Source organism: Pseudomyrmex gracilis, unplaced genomic scaffold (genome assembly GCF_002006095.1).
Source record: "Pseudomyrmex gracilis isolate BER0280 unplaced genomic scaffold, ASM200609v1 scaffold_31, whole genome shotgun sequence".
NCBI classification, from domain to species: Eukaryota; Metazoa; Arthropoda; class Insecta; order Hymenoptera; family Formicidae; genus Pseudomyrmex; species Pseudomyrmex gracilis.
In genome coordinates this window covers 1033622-1058023 of record NW_018020615.1, presented here as the reverse complement: position 1 = coordinate 1058023, position 24402 = coordinate 1033622, and the positions used below count along the sequence as shown (strand labels likewise).

The 24402-nt window shown below is 41.5% G+C and overlaps 1 long non-coding RNA gene across 1 annotated transcript in view; it reads right to left on the bottom strand.

Moving 5' to 3' along the window:
- Positions 1 to 269: 269 nt before the first annotated feature.
- Positions 270 to 24402, bottom strand: part of LOC109852585 — a 220421-nt gene continuing 196288 nt past the window's right edge. The window contains exon 3 of the long non-coding RNA XR_002250013.1: positions 270 to 321. This is a non-coding gene — a long non-coding RNA (uncharacterized LOC109852585). The remainder of the gene's footprint in view (positions 322 to 24402) is intronic.

Genomic DNA, 24402 nt, shown 5'->3' with positions numbered 1-24402 from the left:
AGCAGCAGAATTCTAATCAAAGAACATCGCAAATAGGGCGAACGCTGATTGAATGAAAGTATACTTGAGCCAATCGAGTTCTGTTTTCGACGAGTTGTGCATTTAGATTCTATCCGCGAAGCTATGAAGCTCCCCTTCGAATCGTCGTCGATATCAATCGCTCATTATGGGATCATGCATCTAACTGTGTATATCTCGTGCGCACAATAGCATTTGTTTGACATAGTTACCCGAAAGCTCAAGTCCTCAGAGAAGGAAACAGCATCGCAATAAAATGTGCGTTTCTTTGCGAGTTGAGAGGCGAATTCTGCTTTCCCATACCTGCTAACAGAAAATTTATTGTCGCATAAATATTGCACATGTATTCATTACGAATATATTAACATCATTTTTTTTAAACGTGAAAATTATTGTAATAAACGTTTAGTTAAACTAATTTACATAGAAATCGCGCTGTATGCACAATATTTTACAAAAATTAAGACAATTTTATCAAAAAGTGTAATATTCTAAGTGCAAAAGCAGAAATAAAATCAACTGTTTTTATTAGCACGTATAAAAAACCAATAACAGAATTTCAATAATTAAATTAAAAAATATTTCACCAATATTGACTGTTATAAATTAATAAAAACGAATGACAGAGGCTTGCGTTTTGCACAGAGAGATGAACAAATATAAATGTGTATACCATATTGGACTTCCTGAATATTGATGTTTTTTTTTCTGAAAGTGTTGTCGCGACCGTTTTTACTTGAAAATAACATGATTGAAATTCTCACAATTTTGTTGATTTTATAATTTTCGAGCCGTCTGTTCCACGCTTACAAGATGTAAGCAAAAAGATTAAATGAAAATATTAATAATAGGGGGGAGTAATGTAAATTAATTACGCAACAATTTGTTAAAAGTTCATATATTATTTACGTAAATCCGCGCACGTTTATGCTTTTCTCGATACGTCATAAAAGGAAAGGACAAATCCGAAATAAATTTTTTTTATTACTAGCACAACACAGGCGCGCGAACAATATTATTGTTTTTATTTTAACGTGTTGTGTCAGTGAACACAACCTGTCACCGTGATGACAGCAATATACGTCTTACAAATCATATAATACACATATGAGAGATGTCAGAAATAACTCATGAAAATCACACTCGAACAATATAAAAAGATAGGAGTAGATAAACAATACGTGATTAAAGTCATGTAACTTTACTTTAGTCACGTGTCTTTAAAACGTACCTAAAGTAAAGTCACATGACAGAGAGGAGTGGATAACTATGTATTAACATGCGACGATTTTTTTTTTATTTTTTATTTCGACAAATATAAACGTATAAATGAAACATAAATGATGAGTCACAATAAATCTCGAATTTTACTTCTCCTTCTATTTCTATTTGGAGAAATGAATATTTTATAAGCGCTAAAATTATGAAATAAAATAAAAGAAATATAAAGAGAGAGAGACTTAAATTTACATATATATTTTATTTTCTAACATTCTATATACATATTTTACAAGAGTTCTCACAGTGTTTATTAGCAAATTATTAAAAGTGACAATTCAATATGACAACATAGATCTGCATAATATTGCAATAAATTCATATTGGCTGAAATTATTTTCAATATAATTATTATTATTTTGAGCAAAAGCCCGAGTCGTTAAATATATAATGACAAAGAAAACTAATAATCATAATAATAACTATTATTATTATTTTAGTATTACACGATATTGAATATATCTCGATCAAAATTATTTTATTATTTAAATATAATTTTATGTATTAAAAGCCCGAGCAATTAAATATACAAAATCCTTGATGATTATGTTTGCCGCGGTATCGTGATTACAACTTTAGCTACAGCTGGTCAGAGCGCCATAATCACCCCGTGGCGTAGTTCGATGACGAAGGAGACTAATATTGCTATATTAGGCAACTGCGCTCAGGTATTGGGTCATCAATGATTAAGAGGAACATTGATATGTGATAATTGACGTATGCCTGTGACCACCGCCGAGTGGTGTATCTATTATTGGAAATGAACCAAACATGGGCAATATTCACGTGCGAGATTGCAACCGGAATTGGTAAATACAACGAGTTTCGAAGCGTATAATCAGTCAGATATATATATATATATATATATATATATATATATGTGTCAAATATTCTCGAGGGATTTATCACAAGTGGATGTGTAAAACGATAAAAATCTTTACGGACTTCGCGAATTCAACACACGATTTTCGTCCCGATGGAATTAATTTCTCACGATGCGATTGTTTTTTTTTCCCTCAATGTGTTGTATTAATTTCTACATTTGCAACGATTATCTTTTCTCTTCTGTGGCACGCGTTCTCTTTGCACATGCACGTCGGATTTCGCTCGCGACGAGATTATTCCGCGAGCTCTTCTTCTCTCCCTCGTGTGCTCGCGCGAAAAATAAATCGTGTCTCGATTCTAAAACAGCGCCTGGATAAAAAAAAATTTCGCACAGACGAAGATAAAATTTCAACTAGCTGCTGTGCGGCGAAGCACGCTGATCCGCACGGCGGGGATTCATCGCGGTCAAAGCGCCATTCGTATTACTTCCGCTCTCGTCGATACGCAAACCTTCTATCCGATACACGTTTAATCTTTTTTCGACTGTTCGGAGTTTTTTCTTTTTTTTTTTTTTTTTTTTTTTATATATATATAATGGATGCCTTCTGCAAACTTAGAAAATACATACGTATGTTCTCTAAAAACGTTCGAAATGTTCATCTCTTCTCGGAGAAGAAATCACAAGCTTTGCACGATGAAAACCTATTCGCTGTCGAGCGCAATTATTTTGTATTGGCAGTTTTGCTTTTTCTGTCAATTGTTCCGCAAGAAGTTATATATCGGCAGATGACGATTCCGGTCGATCTATATCGGAAGAGATTGGAAACATTCGGAGCGCGGAGTGAAGGTCTCAATCACCGATAATCGGGACGATGAACGTAGCAGCGAGTGTCGTTTCACGTGTCCTGTTCAAAAACCACCCGACCAGAGAGAAAGAGAGAGAGAGAGAGAGAAAGATAGAGAGGACGGAATTCAATGCCGGAGATAATGAAGAATTTCACGTTTTTGTGAAATTGCCGTCAATTGGAGGCACCTCACTCCGCGCACGCGCGCGCGTTCTCTTCCCCTTCTCATCCGGAATATCGTTTCGAGCAGACGTGATGGTTTGCGTCTTGGCAGCTCCATTATCTGCGCCATCAATCGGAAATTCTTTTCCCTTTGCATCATCGCGAGGGGATAGGGAGGAGAGTGAGAGGGTGCGGAAAAGACCGAGAGGAAGGGGGTTGAGAGGGAAATGGTTTCATTAAAACAATCCCGCTGGCTCGCGTAGCCCGATCGAAACGTACCCCGTGTACAGAATAATGAGCGTGTGTCATTGACATGCTCTCCGCTCTACAGAGCTTTTCACAGGCGGTTGTTATCTACCGATCACATCGCGGAACGCGCACGAAGTTATAAATAAACTAACGCGCTCTATATAAACTCTTAATGAGCTTACCGCATCTATAAACTACAGTAATTTCTGACCCGCGCTTAATTATATATTACACGTTCAGAATTAGAATATTAATAACATTGCTATTTTTTTTTTTTAACAAGAAGTGATGTTTCATAAAATTGATGCTTTTGACGCAAATGTAGGCCGACTGCTTGTAAACATTTTGAAAGAGATCGATCAATTTTACTGGTGATCGCAATCAGTTTTTATCACATGTGATTTTCATTTACTTGTATAATTTTCTCAAACAATCTCTCGCATAGTTATTTAATGGGCATACAGATTGTTCACACATTACCGCTGAACCACCCTGTATTCGGCTCATGCGCACGTAACATTATATAGCGACGCGCGTGTGCGCGTGGCGTCGCGGCGGTGCGGTGGCAGTGAAATGCGTGTATCTGAACAATTAGGTTTCAGGCCACCCTCCGGTCCGACATGGCAGTCGCGCGGCCACAGGAGTTTCTCCCCTCTCCCCGTTCCCGCGATAATATGTACGTACTAGAAACTCTCGTGTTTTCTGTTAACGTATCGCAAAAACATGAGGAATAACGTTTTCCATTGCCGTGCCGTGACAACATCGCCTGCCGCCCCTAAGCTAATCGCGAAAAGATATTTCCACCTGGCGCACCGTAGAGAGCGCCCGTAGACGGAGGGAGACGGCGGGGGTGGCCGAGCAAAAAGCGCGGCCGCTCACGAGAGGAATGTCAACTCACGCTCGTGCGGCCGTATCCGCGCCGGCGATAAACATTGCGGCGAGGTATTCGCCGCGGACGATTAATTCGCGCGATTAAAGATAGTTGAGTGGAATTCCTCAGATAACGCGCGGCCGCTCCCTCTTTCCTCCCCCCTTCCCGAATAACCCTTTGGCGTGCGGCGAGCGCACGTACGCGGGTGTCGCGCGACGAAATTGACTCGTTACGAAGCTGCCGCGTCTAAGGGATTCGGCAAGACGGCAGTTGTCACTACCGGCGGCTCGACAAATGGCAAAACTCGACGAAAACATATCGCGTAGGATTCTATTAAAAAATATATTTCATAAAACTAATCACGCACGCGGAGTTTTTATTAATACATCTACGCGCGTAGAGATAAATAATTTGTTTATAAATATAAAAACACATTTAAAGTAAAGAATTGTAGTATTTTTTAAATAAAAATAAAGAAGATCCTCTTTTTCTTTAATAATTCATAAAAACGCGAAAGTAAGAAACTCATTTGTAGCTTCCATTTTTTTTTTATTCCAAAGAATAAGGGCATTTGGCTGATGATTGCTCGGATAAGGGTTAACTTTTCATTCGACCCGAAGGGGAAAGAGTCAGACATACGTCTGGTGCTTAACTAGAACGCCAATCTTCGTCCGGAAAAATGAACTATTACGCCGACAATGTAGGGGGTAAGGACCGTAGCGTGCGTTTATATTTCCGTCGAAACGACGACGTGCGCTCGTCGTCGCTCGTTAAGAGCAGGTTCGCTTGGTGGAAGCCGTCTCGGAAATATTATATTCCCGCCACGACAGCGGGGGTAGAAATAATTTGATTAATGAAGGTTATTCAAATTAAGTCGGGGGTGCACCGAATCTGCGCGCACAGCGACATCCCGTCGTCGGACAACGACGTTCGAGGACGGGTAGATATTTTTATGCGAGCGAGAGAACAAAGCTAAGTTCCACTGTGTGTAAATACGTTCATTTATTTCATTTTTCAATTACGTCGGAAGTTTGAAGACAACATTAATAATCATAAATTTACGGTAAAAAAAAAAATTAATTTACAGGAGCTGGCGTGCGGATTATATTTCGAGTAATCAAAAGTATATACGACGAAGTCACAAAGTGCCCTAATCGAGAACAAATGCGCCCGTGAATGAACGTTCGAAAACTCGGATACATATCAGATTACACGCTGAGTTCTGTGCCGTAAAAGAACGCGAGAGAGGTGAACTGATGAGGACTCTTTGAATATGAAATGACCGGACCGCTTGATATAAACGTTTGTGCCGATCGGCTCGAAGCGCTTTGGCTAGGAATTATTTCCGCCGCCCTTTGTGCAACGTCGTGATAAGGGTTGAAAGCTATTATTCGACGCTAAAAAGATTGCAGCTCATAGTAGGCATCGGGCAGCCGCTCGTTACATGCAAATGCGCGAACCGGAGAAAGAATAAGAACGAGAGAGACAGAAGGCGCGCTTCCTTCTCCCTCTTTTTTTTTCCTCGCGAGCCGAGGGATTATAAATTATAAATGGACCCGACGACGACGACGACGACGACGACTGTTGCTGACTCTCGGTTGATCCGAGCATCAATTAAAGCGAGTGGCCGCGCTTTTGCGAGCTATTATTTTTCCGTAACAATAGGATCGTTAAGTCTCACCGTTGTTCTGTGACTTTGACTTCCGGAAATTCTTCTCGGAAACAATCGTTCTCGATAACGCGAGCGATACACAAGCGACAAAACCTGGAGCTGGATTTTTATCTGGTAGTTCTCGACGTAAGATTATGAAACACGTCATTTGCGTCGGGGTCAATAAAGACGAATATTTATTCGAATACCTCTATGAAAAAGACTCTACTGCAAAATACTTAATGGAACTACTTATCTACAGTTTGCAACAGAGATATTTATTGTCCATATTTAAAGATTGTATCATTGAAAAAACAACTCGGTCGCGAGATTTTCAATCTAGCGGGTACAAAAACGCTCGTAAACAAGTCGGCGATGTGTACAACACACACGCGACATATCTTCCATCATCAATTATTTTCTCGTTCAGCGTCACGTATTTCTCCGCTTCATTAAAATTGATACGGGGGGAAGGGGCGGGGGAATAGCGGTAATTGAGTTTATTTCCGACGAGTCGGATGTCGCGGAATACAATTAAGCGAAAATATAATTATGTTCATTTGTTTACACTGCACAGCGAGCATCGATTGATACCGGTGCAACCGAGGCTGCTCTTAGGCTGCTCAGTGGCGGCATAATCGAAGAAAGAAACTACTCTTATGTCGCGTCGTCGTCGTCGTCGTCGTCGGGCTGTTTAGAAATTCCGACCGTCATCGTCATCGGGCGACACAGAGCTTCGGATTTCATTTCAAAAACAGCGCGCGACCCTCGAGAGAGAGCCCGGCCTCTCCAAATATACGTACGCACGTATATATTACCCGGTGTGCCGTATTGCGACGAGTGTTTACCGAGCTTGTTTTGGTTAAGTCACGTCTGGAAAACACAAACCCCGGTGGGTAGTGTGCATAGGATCGTGCGATAAGTTCTGCTTTCCGACGAATGCCATCCCTGCGCGCGAGAAAAATCATTCGGGCGCGGAGATCCTTTCGCCGCCGTTTCTTCTTCTCTACTACTTCCCTTTTTTAACGAGGCCGATGTTTGACATCGCGTAACGCGGACTTTCCAACGGGCAGAAAACATACCAGATGAAAGAGAGGCATTCGTCTCTTTCGAAAGATGATTTATTCAACTCCCGCCCGTCGCGTCGGGTCGAGCTTTTCGCTTTCTTAACACTATTTACAGAAATTTCGCGCGCAAAGGTTTTTATTAATTCTCTATAATATACGAGAAAAATTACAATTTTGTAATTGTATCGATAAATTACGTGTGGCGATAAACGTCATCGCAATTTGTTGTACCATGTAAACTATTTTTGATCAACTGTACTTTTTTCATGTTAGAGAAGTGCAAACGTTAAATACAAATATTTTCGAACAATATTGATTTTTAATAACAGTTATAAGCTGTGTGTAAAAAAAAACAGCTGCTTTTTGTTATATAAATTCAATACAGACATCGTTACAACCGCATACGGTCCAAAACACATTTTATTGAATTTTCTTTTGATAGCGAGAGAGAGAGAGAGAGAGAGAGAGGGAGAAGGACGTTTGACGGTTCAAAAGGGCCTGTTAAAAACGAATATAAAGCGTATAGGGCTTTCGTAAGACGAAATACGGTAACGTTTCCCTCTCTGCAGGTACGAGAGAAGCTGCGTTAAGATCGGACTTCGGCAACTTGCGGGAAATCGAAATGCACTTCCGACGGAAGCTATTTTTAAAGCGACTCGCTTCTTCTGCCTGCTGTAGCGAAATTGCACTTACGTTCAAACTTCCTTTACTACCGTCTGAAATGGCCGCGTTTACAGCAAGAGATTCGTCGCGCCCGTGCAAGCAAACGTATTTTTTAGCTATTTATCTATAGACGGGCAATAACGCCACGTATTCATTCCTAATGCGGTATTTTTAAATCAAAATGTTATTTGAACTGTTATTTAATTCTTTCTTCAATTGTAAAAATTATTTATGAACTATTTTTCTCTTAAACCGCGTCGAAAGCTCAATTAAAACAGAGTGATTTCAATTACACCCACGCCCATCCCTCACTTTAATAAAAAGTAAGTTGTAAGGACTTACTCTTGGCGGTCTGCTTAATATTCAAGGGATTTGAAAGATTTGCATTTAATGCATTTCGTTACAATACATTCCGCGTCGATGCACGGGAGGGAGACAAAAAAATCGATTTATCAAGAAATTGACAGCGTAAAGATGATCGTGTCCGAACGTGTGAGACACTCTGCATTTAATAAATATAAATTGCCTCTCGCGCGATGATATAATACGTGTGTATAGTCTGGACTAAAAAAAAAAAAATTCTCTTCCCCATTCGATGTTCCGAATACGTCTTTGGCGCGCGCGTAAAGATTTTCGTTCTCGCCGCGCGTAATATTATTATACGATACGCCAACTTTATTAGCATTTTCGCGCGACTTGGTCGCAGTTGTCGCTAATTAGAAAGCCGTAATCCGCGCGCGCAACGTCTTAATTAAAATATTTAATTGCGAATCGTCATACACATCGAGGACGCGGGAACGAGTGTGGAACGTAACAAACCGAGGGAAGACCCGTGTTGACGCAGGAAGAGGGACCGAATCGCACGGTGATTCGCATAGCGTTAGGGAAATTCGCCGGCTCGCATTTCATTACGACCCGATAAGACAAAGAAATCCCCCTTTCGTGGAACACGGTGGGGAAACGGTCTTCGTAAAGTGAATTGAAAAGCGCTGTTACCTCTCGTTCCCCGTATCTCGGGGATATTCTCTCTTTCGGTCGTCTTTCCTGAGCTTCTCCTGAAACCGGCAAACCGAGAAATTTCGACGGTTCGCGCGAAGAAGGAAGAACTGCATCGCGCGGGATATTAATAAAGATTTATAAGTAAGCGCTCTATTTCTGCGAGCGAGAGAGAGATAGATAGTCTGTCCCATTTCCGCGGCGCGAGATACGCGAGACGCAGGTCCAACGCGCGGATCGTTTCTCCCCATTAAAGAAACATTTGGGCCGCGGCGAAATCATTTCGATATCTCTGCCGCGAGCGTAGGAGAGAGCGCGTCGAATTAAACGCGGCACCGCGTTAAATATTCGATGCCGCAATTCCGTAATAGCGAACCGCCGGAGCGGTTACATCCGACAGCTCGCGATTATGACGAGGAAATACGAGGAGAATTTGGGGCAGAACTCTGTATTTCGCAGAAAACGAACGATGCATAATGTAACTCGCCGATGCACTTTGCGAGTCATAATTATATGGCACACTCGGACTCGTTTCACAAATTTTTTCTGCGGCACATGTAATTTTAGTTATCCTGCACAAGTGTGTGCGTGTGTGTGTCAAAAGATAAATTTTTTACTCCAGTTGGCTGTGGAATTATATTATAAACGCGAATATTGTAATATTGTACAAAAAGATCGCGTTAAATTTTCTTGTCTGTAATTGGTCTTAAATCGATACGCAGTTGAATGAGAAAGAGCGGAGTTCATATCGTCAATTATTACTCGCTCGAACGACGTTATCGTAATTTCAAGTTTCTCACAATTTTCGTCAATTATATACGTTTGAAAATTGTATCGTAGAACGAGATGCAATTTATATTCATTATTCGAATTACTATATAAAACAATACACCGTGTACTGGATTGCGAGCACGTACCGTTACTCTATCAAGGAATATTAGCTTTTCACGTACATAAAATCCACTCGCACGAGAATCTTGATATTCCATGTGACGTAATCTTGACGAATCACCGAGCGGACGAAAAACAATCTCTTCTCATGATCGTAACTACGTCTTTTCTCCCTTTCATCCCTTTTTCCGAAAAACCGACAAGTAGTATCTCGAGTGTCGGACGAGCCGCAACGGTATTAATAAAGAGCGTGTAAGCGCGGAATAGCTCGGGCCGCACGAGAGCAGCAGAAGAAGGAAAGAAGACGAGAGAGCGAGAAGGATCATTTTCGAGCGAGCAGATAGCATCCCAAAAGATTTAGAGGGTCAGCACTGCAATTAGCGATGTTTAGAAGCGAATTATGAGGTCGTATATCTCCTCGCTCGCTGTCTTTCCCTTTCTTTCTCTTTCTCTCTCTCTCTCTCTTTCCCGTCACAGCTGGTTCTCGTCGTTCGACTCTCTCTCTCTATCTCTCCGGAGACCTGAGCCTCTCTTTCTCTCTCGTTCACCCTCGCGTTCCTATAGTTCTCGCGAGCTACGGGCGAGCGATAGGTGAAGCCGGTCGCTATCTAGGTTTCGTGAACTGTCGCTGTATTTTTTTCCTGTACCACCCTCTCGCACCGCTCGAGCCCCTCAATAACCCTTGACCGCAGGTCAGCCTTCCCTTTCCACCTATGCGAGACTCACTACATCGTGTCCGCGATTAGTCTTGTAGAAAGTATATACGTGGTCTGTACTTTCGATTCTATAGACAATGCGTCGACTAAGTTTCTTTCTTTCACGAAAATTTTTTTAAGTAAGTATTTTTATATCCGCGCGGTTTCACGTATTTATATACTTTTTTATGCGCGTAAAAATACAAAAGAACCAGTGGGCGGCAATTCCCCAGTCATTATTAATAAGAGGAAACGTAACTAAGCGTCTCATATCTGCGTTCCGTGCAATGTCGCTGTATTTTTTCCGCCTTTAACGCCGTATCTCGAAGCGAATCGCTGATTTATGCGGTATAAATCAGAAAATGTTCGTTTCGAGATTTCCATGCATTTAACTGCGCCGAGCACGTCAGATTCTCGTGAAAATAAACAGAATTATGAAAAATTCATTCTCTCTCCTTGAAATTCTGTTTAAATGACAGTTATGACAAAAGGTATTGTAGAATAACAAATAACTTTGTTATTTTGTTGAAACTTGTCAAAATGACAATCACGTGACGTTTGAGGTGTAGTATTAAAATAAACATATTTTTGTCCAACTTATATTTTCCAGACACGCGGAAAAAATGTTTTTGTATTCGTTATTAGATTTTTCAATTTTTAATTGAGTAAAAATCCTAACTGTTGCATACAATTTCAAATTTTAAAGAGTGCAATGTAATAAGAAAACACATATCGCTGTAAGAGAATTGCGCAAATATTTGTTTCTCTTTCTCACGGCGCAAGAAGAGTACAGCATTGCACTTACGCCGGGAGATCTCCGCGGGAACGAGCGTGTGTTTGATCGGTTTCTCGTTGCGCGAGCTACTCGAACGTTATCCGTCGTGGCCGTTTTCGTGTTCGAGAGCCCGGTTTGTTACCCGCGCTACGTCCATCTTCCACCGACCGTCATATTTTTCCCGATCCACTTCTGCCGCGCGAGGAGAATACATAAAATGCGACGGGAGAGAAGAATAAACACATACGCGCGGGCGAACTTTGCGTATCGCGGCGCGCGCAACAAGAACGGCTTGTCTTTATTTCGGAGTACAGAACATACGCTCTCTTGATGCTTTTGATCTTCGCAAACAATCACCCGACATATATCCCCGTTTTCTCGGCATTGATCCGCAACGTAGTCCGAATCTAATCCGCGACGTGCTTACACATGTCGAAAAATTGATAATTAACTTATTAGGGTAAAGAGAGAGAATCTTCAGAAGGTTTTGTGTGTTTTATTTAGTTTTATCTTTTGTTTGCTATAATATATTGTACGTGACGCAGGCTTTTCGTTTATTTATCTTGCATCAAAATTTATCTCTCGCGTATCTTGAAGATCACTCGCGGCAACGTACGCGCGCATTAACAAGAGAAAGGCCCATTGAATTAAATGGAAATGTATCACGAGTCATATGTGCGGAATAAATGAAAACGAAAGGTCGGGGGCGCGCACGCATTTGCGCGGTGCATTTGATAAGCAAGATGCATCGGCGAAGATGTTTCCGTCCGACCCGGCGCCGGCGTCTTCTTACTCTTCGTGATTCCATGATTGGTAAAACGCGAAGTAGATTTCGCGAAAGAGCGGGAACGACGATGAAGATACATCGCTGATGTTCTCATCTTCGCGTGCGCGCGCTACCATTTTTCCCGCGTTCGCGCCGACGTTTCCACCTTTGTGAGAGTCTTGATATCTTCTCCGCGTTACAGACGGGAATTCCTTCGAAGAGTGTTACAAATATGCGCGCGCGAGTCTTTCCTTCCGTTATTACGCTCTCGGCAAAATAACGTCGAAAATGTGAGAGATTGAAATACATACATACGCACGCGAACGTCAAATTAGATTAAAAAACGTAACTTTCTTGCATTTTTATCAAATGCCGCGTTCTAGCGCGTAATTTTTTTTTTTTTTTTTTAGAAAAGATGAACTGGAAATTTTTCATATTGAAATTTTTCTGTTTGCGCGCTCATTTTGTACTCTTCATACGAAGCTTGTTCCTCGTGTCACGTTTCGTTGCAAACGTGTATAATTATTTGAAAGAGACAGAAACAGAGAGAAAAAGAAGAATGAAGTCAATCGTTTGTCACCCCAAGTTGATTCCGCTCAGCTTCTATCGTCTTGCTCTCGCTTGCGCCGCCCGCAACAAAACGACGTTCACGTCCTTTGGAGACTGACTGCGAAAAGCTGATTTGTACGAACGGATGTTCGCCGAAAGAATCCGTTGTTTGTTCCGTCTTTAATCCTTTCAAATGGGGGAACGGGACAAACAAGCGAACGGTTGAAAGGATCGCATCGAATTTTCACGTTGACTTTAATCGTTCTGTCTGGAAGAAGGTGTTCGCTTTCATCTTCAGATTTTCTGTTCAGCTCCGAAGGACACGTCTTTTCTCAAAGGAAACGCGGACGATGTCTGAGAAGGAGAGAGAGAGCTTACCGATTTTATCCTCGGACTTGAACAATTTTTACGCGAACCGAAAATCAAAAGCGGCGATTTTGATGATTCATTAAATTTGAAGACAATAATTACACGCTCTTTTGCATTTTACTGACTCAAGTCCCATCCGATTAAGAAGCTCGACATTGCTGATCGATAGTGCGAGACTAAAGTCCCGAAGTTATAGAGCGAAGCTACCGGTGTAGGTCTACCGTTACATTAGTTTTGCACTGCGTTTAAAAAGAAAAACGCACAGTGCGCGGCGATCAATAAATGTATAGGCAAACACGATTATAAAAAGCAAATATCAACATAGTTGACAGCGCAACGTGTGAAATGTGAGAAATTCAGAATTGAATATAGTTTTTTTTTCTTTTTTTCTTTTTTTCAACGTGAACACAAATATTTATTTTCAACTCGAGAAATTACTGTATCGATTCAAATGCATCACTGTCCGTCGTCGATCGAAAATTTTATCATTTATTTTCCACGCTTAGCGAATTAACGATCGCGAATGAACGTTGCGAAAAAATCCCGAAACGTTCTTCGATTCGTCACCTCGCGGGTTCACGAAAGGGCGCGCAATGTTCCCTCTGGTTTCTGGGAGCGCGCCAATTCGTCGCTCACTTTTCGGCCGTGTTACGTCGAATGACGTCGTCCACCGCGGCGGTGTGTATTCGGAGGCCGAACCGCAGCGTTTGGTAAATTTGGCCACCCAGAGGTAAAGCAACGGTAATAAATGAGCGGCGAACGAGCGAGGCGAACGCTGTGCCAGCGCCGCTCCAGGTCCAATTTCCCATGGGAACACGAGGGGGATGGGAGGAACGAGACGGGGGGACGAGATCGGGGAGAGGGGGGTGAAGCAAAACCGCAGCCTAAAAACAATATCCTACCGCCGCGAGCCAGTGACAGTGCCCGATAGCCGTTCTCACCGCACACTAGCTAAGTTATCGCCGCTCGTCTAATATTCGAGCCGGGTAATAAGCCGCGCTGCCGCCATCGATAAGACGCGAGATTTCGAATCTCTCGTTGGGCGAAATTACGAACGCGTTCCCCCTTAACGTCACTTGAGGTTGTATGTGTGGTAAGTGGCTTTATCGCATGCGACATGATTGATTTCGCCGTATCTCGCACCGGCTACCATGTTAAACATTTATATATGACACGGATTTTTATTGCTACCGTTAGATAAAGCTATCACGTATTTATATCGGTTGCTAATGTTACCACAATGGCCGTCCTCTATTACGTAGACAATTCTTATCCTGGCGACTGATGATTATTTTCTTTCCGGAAGGCGTAGCGATAAATAAAACGCGGCGTGTTGAAAGTGGGACATTAATTCGAAATCAATTCTTCTCGAGAGAAATAATTTATGACCTATAGAGAGAGCGAGAGAGAATATTATTTCCCCGCGCGACTTGTTCAAACTTGTTCGTATCGACCGATCAAACGTGTCTAAATGCATCGCTTAATCGTGTAACGACATAACGATTTATCGCGATAAGGCGATAGGTCGTGAAAGAGAGAGTCACGCGAAACAAATTCTCTGCCTACGCGTATAAGTAGAACCGATACGAGGATGGAAAAAAAGGGCGGTGAGAGGGAGAGGGAGGGAGGGGCATGCGCCCAAACAAGGAAAGCTGTCGAGGAAGTTTATGAACGACATAATCTGCTGGTTTTGTGGAGAGCCGCCATAGTTCCATTGCTTGATTATGGCCGGAAAGAAAATACACGTCTCATTGTTCCGCGGGACCGGCGTCTCCGGGAAACACGATCCGATCGTTAGCGGATCGGCTTTATGATTACGTCGTTATAAGTTGACAATGATCCGGGTTTCCATCGAGCTGTCGTCGTCGGGAGAACTTCTTAACCAGCCGATATAACGACGATGCCGGATTTCCCTTCCCCCCTCCCCCCGTCTGGCTTCTTTGCCTATCGGTTACTCGCTGATAAATCGTCCGATCGCGGTGTAGGCTCGCATTATAATACATGACAGATTTCATTTTTGATAAGAGGTCTATGGTTACAAGTAACATCAATTTTTCGATACCGGCGTGTTCGCATAGAGGGAATGATGAGGGAGTATATTAATTTACGATCGTTAAAACTTTGACTGATCGTTGCTTGATTGGAAGCGCAAACGAGAGAAAGTAAATCAGTTCTCGCTTGATCTTTTCACCCGGGAATACTCCACTTCGTAAGTGGAAACAAAAATCTCTGCTTAACATACCGTTCCGTTATACAACGCGCGATGCAACGTGTTAATGACAACAACGGGGTACGCGTACGGGGCACAATAGTTATTAATTAGCAGTGAAACTCGGCAATTTAATTACGTATGCTGCATTATCGAGTACGGAGTTAAACATATCCGTCGGGACCGACTTGAGGCGAGTGCAATCAGCGCGGCCATATGCGGTCGTATGCAACCGTATAATTTACGACCAATCGCGATCGAAAAGACGCCACCCAACATATAATACATAATCGCTGACGTGCAGCGCGAGATACATACGTATTGTATCGCCGCATAAAAATCATCGACGAGAATACGGCGCGTTGTCAAGCATGAGTTATATCCGCATCTTGTATCTTAATCGAACGTTTTAATTATTTTTTCGGCAAGAGGTGGGAGAAACGTCCGGGTAAATTTATATTCCAGGTGGAAGGCCGACCCGAAAATCTCGGCGCATTAATAAAACTCGAAAGGTAAAACGGATATATTTTTAACTCTTTAATGCGCAGTTTTCATACGTAGCAAGCGACAGAGCGTGTGTGAAAAAAAAAAAAAAGAAAAAAACTATCGAGAATATGCCGCCGCATAAACAACTCTATTCTACATATTTAATTATCGCCAAGTTTTATGTCAACCATTATGTCATACGTTACTTCGGCAACAGCTCTTTTTGTACATTTATTTATGTACGCGACTGTACGTAGAAGTTTTTTACTTGCTTAAAATGTAGAAACGTGCATTTATTACACTCTGCAACAATTCGATAAATTATCGATTTTAACTACTTGCGTGGTGAAAAAAAAAAACGTAAAACTAAATCCCACAAAAATGTAACGAAAAATATCTTCGTGGTTTTATTGAGTTTTTTTTTTCCTAATCAGCCGATTGGTCTTGCTGCTGCACAGCACAAGAGCTACAAATCAAAAGTTCCATTCCTTTAGGGTCGGTTTTCTTTTGATCAAAGTAATATATTTTTGTGAATACATTGGTTGAAAAGACGAAGATATGGGGGCCTCTAAATATTACACAAATAATCTGCAATATCAGCACCAATTATACATATACCAAGAAGTAGCATGGTAAATTCAGATTTCACTTAAAAAATGTAAGTGTAACTGAAGCTGAGGCTTAAAACACAAGATTTGTGAACTTGAAAAGTATATTTATACTGACATATAGGCGGATTACTCGAGCCTAAAAACTTTAATTAAATGTAACAATAAATAACTTTAATTAAAATGTAACAATAAATTTTTTTCCACATTAATTCTGTAATAGTATCCCTCATAAAAACATCCATGTGTACCGCAAAGTGCGGTATCACTGACCTCGGCCGCGCGATCTTGGCGGGGTCAATCACCCCGGCCGCGCGACGTTGGCGAGGTCACTGACCCCGGCCGCGCGACCTTGGCGGGGTCACTGACCTCGGTCGCGCGACCGCGCCGGGGTCACTGACTTTGATCACGTGATTATGGTATATATATATATAACGCGCGCGCGTGTGTGTGTGTGTGTATTATATATAGATGTAGAATATTATATATAATATATATATTATTCTCTTTTTTACACTTTTCTCTGTCACGTGACTTTAGTCACATGGTGTTTTTCCATTCTCCCTTTTTTCTTTTATTTTTTTAGTTTGATTTTTATGCGTTGTTTCTGACATCGCTCATATGTACATCATGTGTATTATATTGTTTGTAAGACGTACTGTCTGTCATCGCGGTGATAGGTTGTGTTCACTGTCACAACACGTTAAAATAAAAATAATAATAGCGTGCACGTAGCGCGCGTGGTGCTAGCAATTTTTAAATTTTACTATTACGCACTTTTGTCATTTCTTTATCCGCGTATGCAAATCTACATTGTAATATTTACAAAAACACCGACCGTTATATGTCTTCTTATTGATGTGTAAATTCAAGTGGCACGCACACCGGTGTGACACGTGGGCGAGTACGACAATATTTCTCGGTGTCTTCGGAACTTGATATTGCACGATAACTCGCGTCGTGACATTCTCGATTACCATAGTCAGAAGGCAATATCATTCGTGCACTGGATTTGCGAGTAACGAGAACGAGACGTCGTCGTCGTGTCATTTGACGTTACACGCTCGAAAACAGAGCGAGGAATTACGTCGGCGACGAGTCTAATCTGTTGATACGTGCGCGTCTCAGAAACCCACTTGAGAATAAAAAGAACATCGCGTTGTAAAATAACTTCTTAATTTCTTGTTAGTTTATTCTGTAATTCTCGTTTTAAAATCGACACTTGTGTGTAAAATTAAATATATAATTAAATATGTAATAAGTGATGTGAATATATAAAATTAAATGTATAATAATTGAATATATAATAACCGAATATATAAATTGGAATATATAATAAATATTTATCAAATTTGAAGATACAAATTTTTTAATTTGCCAAAAAACGAAAGTTGCAAACTGAAATTTTTTGTTTTAAATTTTTTTCACAAATGATTAACCGAATAACGTGATAATCGATAACCCATATATATCTGTTTATGCGATTTCAATAGAGAGATAGAAAGAGAGTGAGAGAGATGAAAAGAGAAGAGCGTAATTTGTGGAGTAATTAGCCAATTCTCGAAATTAATTGGATCGGATGCCATTACAGGAGGAATTTATGGTAAACACGATTACATCGCACTATAACGTGATAATAGCGATAAACAATGATTTAAAGTAGTAATTATAGTGCCTCGTCATAAATTGCCGATTCCAAAAATCGTTCATATAATTATCGCCCCGTGAGTGATATTCGTTTCTGGCTGTAGCCGGAAGCGCTGGTTAATTCCCGGAGCTCGTATTTTTTTCGCGTTGTTTTTCATCGAAACTCATTGTTTCGGATGTACCGGGTGATGCCGACAAAAACGAGATTTGCATCCTCCTATATACACCGGCGAATTATTTTTTCGCGCTTCGTCGCTTCGCAATTGCTCCTTTAAAAAAAAAAAAAAAAAAAAAGCCTGGAATTATTGATCCTCGATGTCGCGATTTTATCCGATGTGCTTTTGTTTTATCAAATGAAAGCTTTTAGATTTTTATTAAATGAAATGAATCTGTGCACAATAAATTGATCAGTCGCCTATTAAACGTTCCGGACAACATTTCTGTTCGATCAGTGAAAATTTCCTATCTGCGATTGCCGTCGAATAATTTGCGGATGTTGTCTGCCGGGACAAAACTAAATATTTATTCATTAAAAACACAGTTGCATAAGCGAGCATTTCTGTGCAAATCAAGCGACTTTTATTTAGTGCAAATAAAACAGTAGTATTTTTTCAAAATATCTATTCGCTGATAACCATCGCGTTCGAACCGCGATATTTTCGACGACGGAACAATTTGTTTCGCAATTTTCCATCCGGATTTATTTCGCGCTTGTGAAATAATGTGCATTTTTGACTTAAAATAAAATTGTATTAATCTTTTTTTTTTTTTTTTTATTGAAAGTTGATCTGTTTATAATTTTCAAACGTAAGTATCTCGAGATACAATAGGAAATTCTTTCACTTGTGATTTACGTAAGATTTCGTTAGAACTTGTCTCGAAATTTGTGAGAAAGCATATAACCTCGAAGAAGCCTCGCGCTACCGGCACGCATCCCGTATACATTGGAGATCCTTATCTTCCGGAGAAGCTCGGGAATAATTTTCTTATCTCAAATTTTTTCGCGCCGACGCCAAACAGGATAGGCATCCCCGAAAACTTGTCTCGGAATATTGCACTTGCACTGGATGGATTCCATCACGCTCTAGATGCGTCACGGCGGATGAGAAGAAGGAGTGCCAGTTTCGCGAAGAGGGAGTTGAGACGACGACGACGACGACGACGACGACGACGACGACGTGGCGCGAGCGATCGTCAAGAATTCGCTTTTACGAGATTCCGCCGGAAAGTCCTGAAATCGCACGAAATGAATGCCGGGAGCGCAGTCGGAATCTTGTAGATGCATATCAACGCAGTCGGGAATTTTCATTACGAATCGAGAGATCACTCGTGATCGCGTTGCGAATTTGTACACGTTTCGCTCCAAAAACGCACCAGAGATTTTCCCAAGCGAGTTGATCCGTTGATGCGTACGCAAGAAATAACATATTGCTTTCCATTCTGTCTGAGCTGACTTTTCGGGATTGAAAATGACGGATAGGATGTCAGTTTTTTTTTTCGCGTAAACTCACAAATGAGCAACATTCGAGACTCGGAGAATACGCACGCGACTGCCAACCAACGTACAATAATTTATTTAGTGTTGCTCGCCGTTTATAGAAAATAATTCCACAAGTATACAATAATAATAAAAAAAAAAAAAACCGCACGGCAATGAGAAAAAAATACGCAAAAAACATAGAAACATAAAAAAAACACACACAAAAAAAGAAAACTATATCGTCGAAACGAAATATGCGCGCAGTGTCGGACTTTAATGCGGCGCGATCGATCGCGAATCAATTTGCGTCGCGATATCGTTGAATGGATGAACAGCCGGCTCTTTCTTTCCCTTCGTCTCGCAGCGCGGATTTAAAAAACGATCTGTATGAAAGAGAAGGAGAAAGAGAGATTATATTAATGTGGCAAAGATACGAGGATATAACGTACGTCGTGGAAGCACGCCTTTCAATACCGTAAACGTTCGTTGCGATTACTTTGTACGTGATTGAAGCCATAGGCGCAGCCGCGTCCTCATATCGTGAAAATCTCGCGGTTATTCCAAGTATCTTGACTCGTTTGCAACCGTCTCCGCCACTGGCGCATAGTTGGCACGGCGAAAATCGATAGCAATTGCGATTAAATAAACTCTCTCGGACGCGTAAGAACTTCTTCTTTTTTTTTTTTTGTGCAACGATCGTCGCACGTGCGTTGCGAGTCTCTTACGCGGTTCTCGCTCCGAAGAAACGTGACGAGACATGCGTAATGAACGAACAACATAATCTCGACGAGAAGATGTTTGGAAAGATGCGGAGATGTGCGTCGAGAGAGAGTGGAACAAATAATTTTTCATTTTAAACACGTAAAAAAATTATATTTTTTTCAATAATTAATATTAATAACGGCTCGATGTGAAACAAATTATAATACAAAGAAAAACCCAAAGAGCCTATGGTCCAGGTTGAAGGTGGACGTTTAAATATAAAACGCAGTGTATTCCGGACGTTTCGATCACTTCTTATTGTTGATCATCTTCAACACTGTTTACATAATAATAATATCTGTATTTTTTTAAAAAAAGGAATTTCTCCGAATTGATCCGCACAGGATCTGTAGATCAAGAAGATTTTAATAAATTTCTTTGCGACCGAAATTGGAATCTCACAGCGTGCATCTATCAATTGTGCTATTTTGTTTGCCGAATATTTCTCGCTCTCGCGGTGGTGATATTAAATAAAATCGAAACCCAAATATCACTGTTAAATATTTTTCGAGATAATATTGTCCCGGTAGGATGCGCTCCGAGTTTGCGGTCGTCGCCCGTTATAGATCGAACCGAGTATACTTAAATGTGTGCATTAGGGAGGACATCGAAAGAAAACATTTGCTTTGCACCCTCACGAGTCCGGTCCAATGGGTCACAAATTTCCTGCGTAAGTATTAGGGATATATCTGGCTGAACGATAGCAAGCTCGTTTTTCTCGTATTTGCGTCTACTCGGCGCGTAGCGTCGTCGACGCGAATCGCCGATATTCTCTCCTTTCCCCTCTTATCTTCTTCTCAACCTGCCGTTATCGCCTCGTCGCGCAAGTCGTCGTCGCCAGTGGAGGAACGTTCAAATGTGCGCCGACGAGACTCTTCTCTCGCGAGGCGAACTGGCGACGTCAACAAATTTGTGGAAAATTTTGTGGAAAAAAATTAACAAAAGATTCGGTGTCTCGCCTCGTCAAAAAGACGTACGTAAATCGCCGTAAGCCAAACATTTGGAAACAGTTGCGCGCAAAATATTAGAAAAACTAGTACAAAATGTCACCGAGCGATAGTTAAAATAAAAGAGAAACGCATGGCTGCGTCGTAATTAATGTGCGGTGTAGGTAGTTAACGAGTTTCCAAAATAACTGCTGGCAATTAAAGCGTTCCGGAAATTACTACGGATGCATTGATAAACTCGCGTAAAAATAGAGATCGGCGTGTACATTTCACGTGTACATTTCACGTGTACATTATATGCCATCCTGTCGAACATCGATACGCGTAATATACATATATATATACATGTATTTTTGAAATTGGTCAAACAGGGACAGAAATTTAATATTTTCTGTTTCGTAAATTATTTTGATAAACAAAACAAGGTTACATTGTTATTTTTAATACAAAACAAAACGTATTTTATCAAACACTAGATTTTCGTATTTATATATTAAATCAATTACATCCGACTCATTAAACGTTAAACATTACGTCGATTAAATGTCAGTTTTTTTTTTGTTTTTTTTTTGTAATTCGCATTCGAGTTCGTTATTTACGCGCGACACTTATTGCTTTATAAAAAGTCCCGAAGGAGAATCCATTTACGAATTCATAACTATCAATCAAGCACGTACGACCAAGCTCTCTCAGCACGCGGATAATCATTTCCTCGTAATCATATTTACGCGGATTATGATATCGCCGTAATCAGCGGCGCGTAATTCCGCTGGAATCAGTCACTGGCGCGTATTACTGGTTCCTTCGCGATCGGCTTGTTATACGCGACGCGGCGGATTATTATCCGGACCTCCGACGAAATAATTCTCTATTCGGCCGACCGAGACGACCTGGAAATGTAGCTCGTGCAAATATTACATGTAGCCGATCGATTCTTCTCTTTGCGACTATTAATACCGTTTTCTCGATTTTCTTTTTTCTTCTCTTCGTTTCTCGAAAGCGTTGTTGAACGCGCGTATTTGGGTTTCATCATCGAATCTAAAAAAAAAAAAAAAGAAAAAAAGGACTTTTTATAGAAAACTTTTGAAGAATAGAGAACACTTGTTCAGAAGAGAGACGCGACGTCGTTTAATTTTTCGTATTTTTCGTACCTTCGAGAAATCCGAATGGGTATTAACTTGCACGCGCTCCGAGAGACAGAGAGCGTGCAAGTGCACTCTGCTCGCATTCCTGTTCAGAAGAAGGGCACATCCGCTTTTACGGATAATAATTCATTCAAATGGTCACGGTGAAAAGTATTGATGACTTCGGGAGAACTTATCGCGTCATCTGCGCAAAGCGAAACCCCGGGCGATCTGCAAATGACAGCGGCGACAACGTACGTTTCCGCTGTCGAAATCTCCGAGTCTTGACAACACACGAGTCTCGTACGCGGAATATATTAAGTTCCAAAACCTGCACCGCGGATTAATCATTTACCGCAAATACGTATCGTAAAAAACGAGCGCGAGATACGCAGATGAGACTTCGATAGGGCGTGATTCTTCTCTTCGAGATTGTTCGTAATAAAACAACACTCCTCGGCAATTAATTTGTTGTCGGCCGGCGACTTTTCTTCTCGGTGAAATTGTGCTGTGATTTTTTTTTCTTTTCGGCAGTCTCGTTGTGTTTAAATGGACGATCGATTTTTGCGGGAATCTCGTTTACGCGATTCGCTTATCCGGCGATTCTGAAGTGACTTATCTGGGACGATCGTCAGAGGAGAGAAGTGAGTCGTGTAAATTCGCCTTTACGCTATCGTCATTCGTATCGTGGCCCTGTCGAAACAGGCAGGTGCGTCCCGCGCGGGACGTTTCTGCTGGATCCTCGTCGTTTCGCGGGATCGGATCGAGTTTCGACACGAAAACCACCGCGGCCCCTGATCGTGTATCCAATTACCGAGACACTGCTATGCGGAATATCTCGCGTATGAGAGTTCGACAGGATGGTATCGATAAGACATTCGTTGTGACATCGGACTCGAGCCGTCGACCTAGGAATATTTTTTGTCCTTCCTTCCTCCGTTTATACACACACACACACACACATGTATTTCTCTTTCTCTCTCGGTTCTCTACCCGCGGCTCGCTCGCTCGCCCGCCCGTCTGATCGATGCGACTCGATTTTTACGAGTCATAACCGCCGCGCGCTCGAGCCGGACCGGTTTAATCTGTCGGTCGCGATCTAATTTATCTGTAGAAGTAATTGTGTGTGTGTGTGTGTATGTGTGAAAGCCTTCAATTCCGAGTTTGTTTCGGCGCGGTGTCTTACCCGGAAATTAGAGAATATGCAGAATAGAGTTCGCTTGACATTTCGCGCACATTTCGAAGATGATTCTCGTGGATTGAACTTGTAAAGAGAACATCTATCTGAATTTATTTATAGTACCCATTACGTTTTATTTCTTTTTTTAGTGTTTCTTCTTAACTTTATTCCGCTAAAATAATTAATTAAAAAACAATTCACACACTGAGATCGTTGGTCAACGATCTTGCCTTATCGAAGCATCAAATCTCGCTGAAGTCGAACGACCTTAGGTCGCGCGTCGATAGGTGATCCCCGCCAAGTATGTTTTGTACTGTTCGCATTTTTAACGGCTAATAATTAATGGGCTCAAAAAACCCTCTTGCCACATAGACATTCTCTCCCTGTACAAAAAATGTCGTGAATAAAATAATACCGGAGCGTGCGCGGAGCGGAAGAAAAGTATCGTTTCCTGACTACGAACGGCCGTTAGGTTCGTATTCGCGCAATATTATGCCAGTTACAGCGATACGATAGCGGCCGTTGATCGTGCGGCTCTCCAAAGTGGCTATGCAAATTAACGCGGGGCTCTATCGAGCGAGATTGCCCGGAGAGTACCGGTGAAAGAGAGCGGAGGATAGAGCACGATGGATCGAGAGGAAAGAGAAGAGACGGAGGGAGAAAGAGAGAAAGAGAGAGAATGACGCGCGGGAGGAAGAAGAAGAAGGAGAAACAGAGAGAGAAAAGCCGCAGGCAGGGAATCCGGACGAGCGCCAAAGAGAGAAAGAGCGAACGAAGGGTTGAAAGGAAGACGAGGAGAGAGCGCGTCGGTCGAAGGCCGTGGAAGAGAGGATGACGGATGAACGGATGAGTTGATTTTATCTCATTCAGGTGAATTCTTCGAAGGCAATACGGGGAATTCGGAGCTAAGTTATCGAGATAGATATTGTGAGTTTATGTTAAGTGTCTTTTCACGTAGTAACGACGATTTCGTTTTAACGGTTGAATAATTTATTGCGATTGATATACGCGCGATCCTTAATTGAATTTGTGCCACATACAGTTAAACGATATCTATTTAAGAAGAAACTAGCTTCAGTAGAGTAGATTCCCCGTTTCCTCTCATTGATCAGTTCATTCGCTACATACATCAACTGCAGTTTCAACGTGCTCTATCGATCGCGCGCTACGCGCGTGTTCATAAATTTCCTCCCGTCTATTTTTCTCGCAACTTCTATCTCGCGCCGTACGCGCGCGCGACGAATTAAATCATCGAATTTCTCGGTGACAATGCCAGGGAAAGAGAGAGA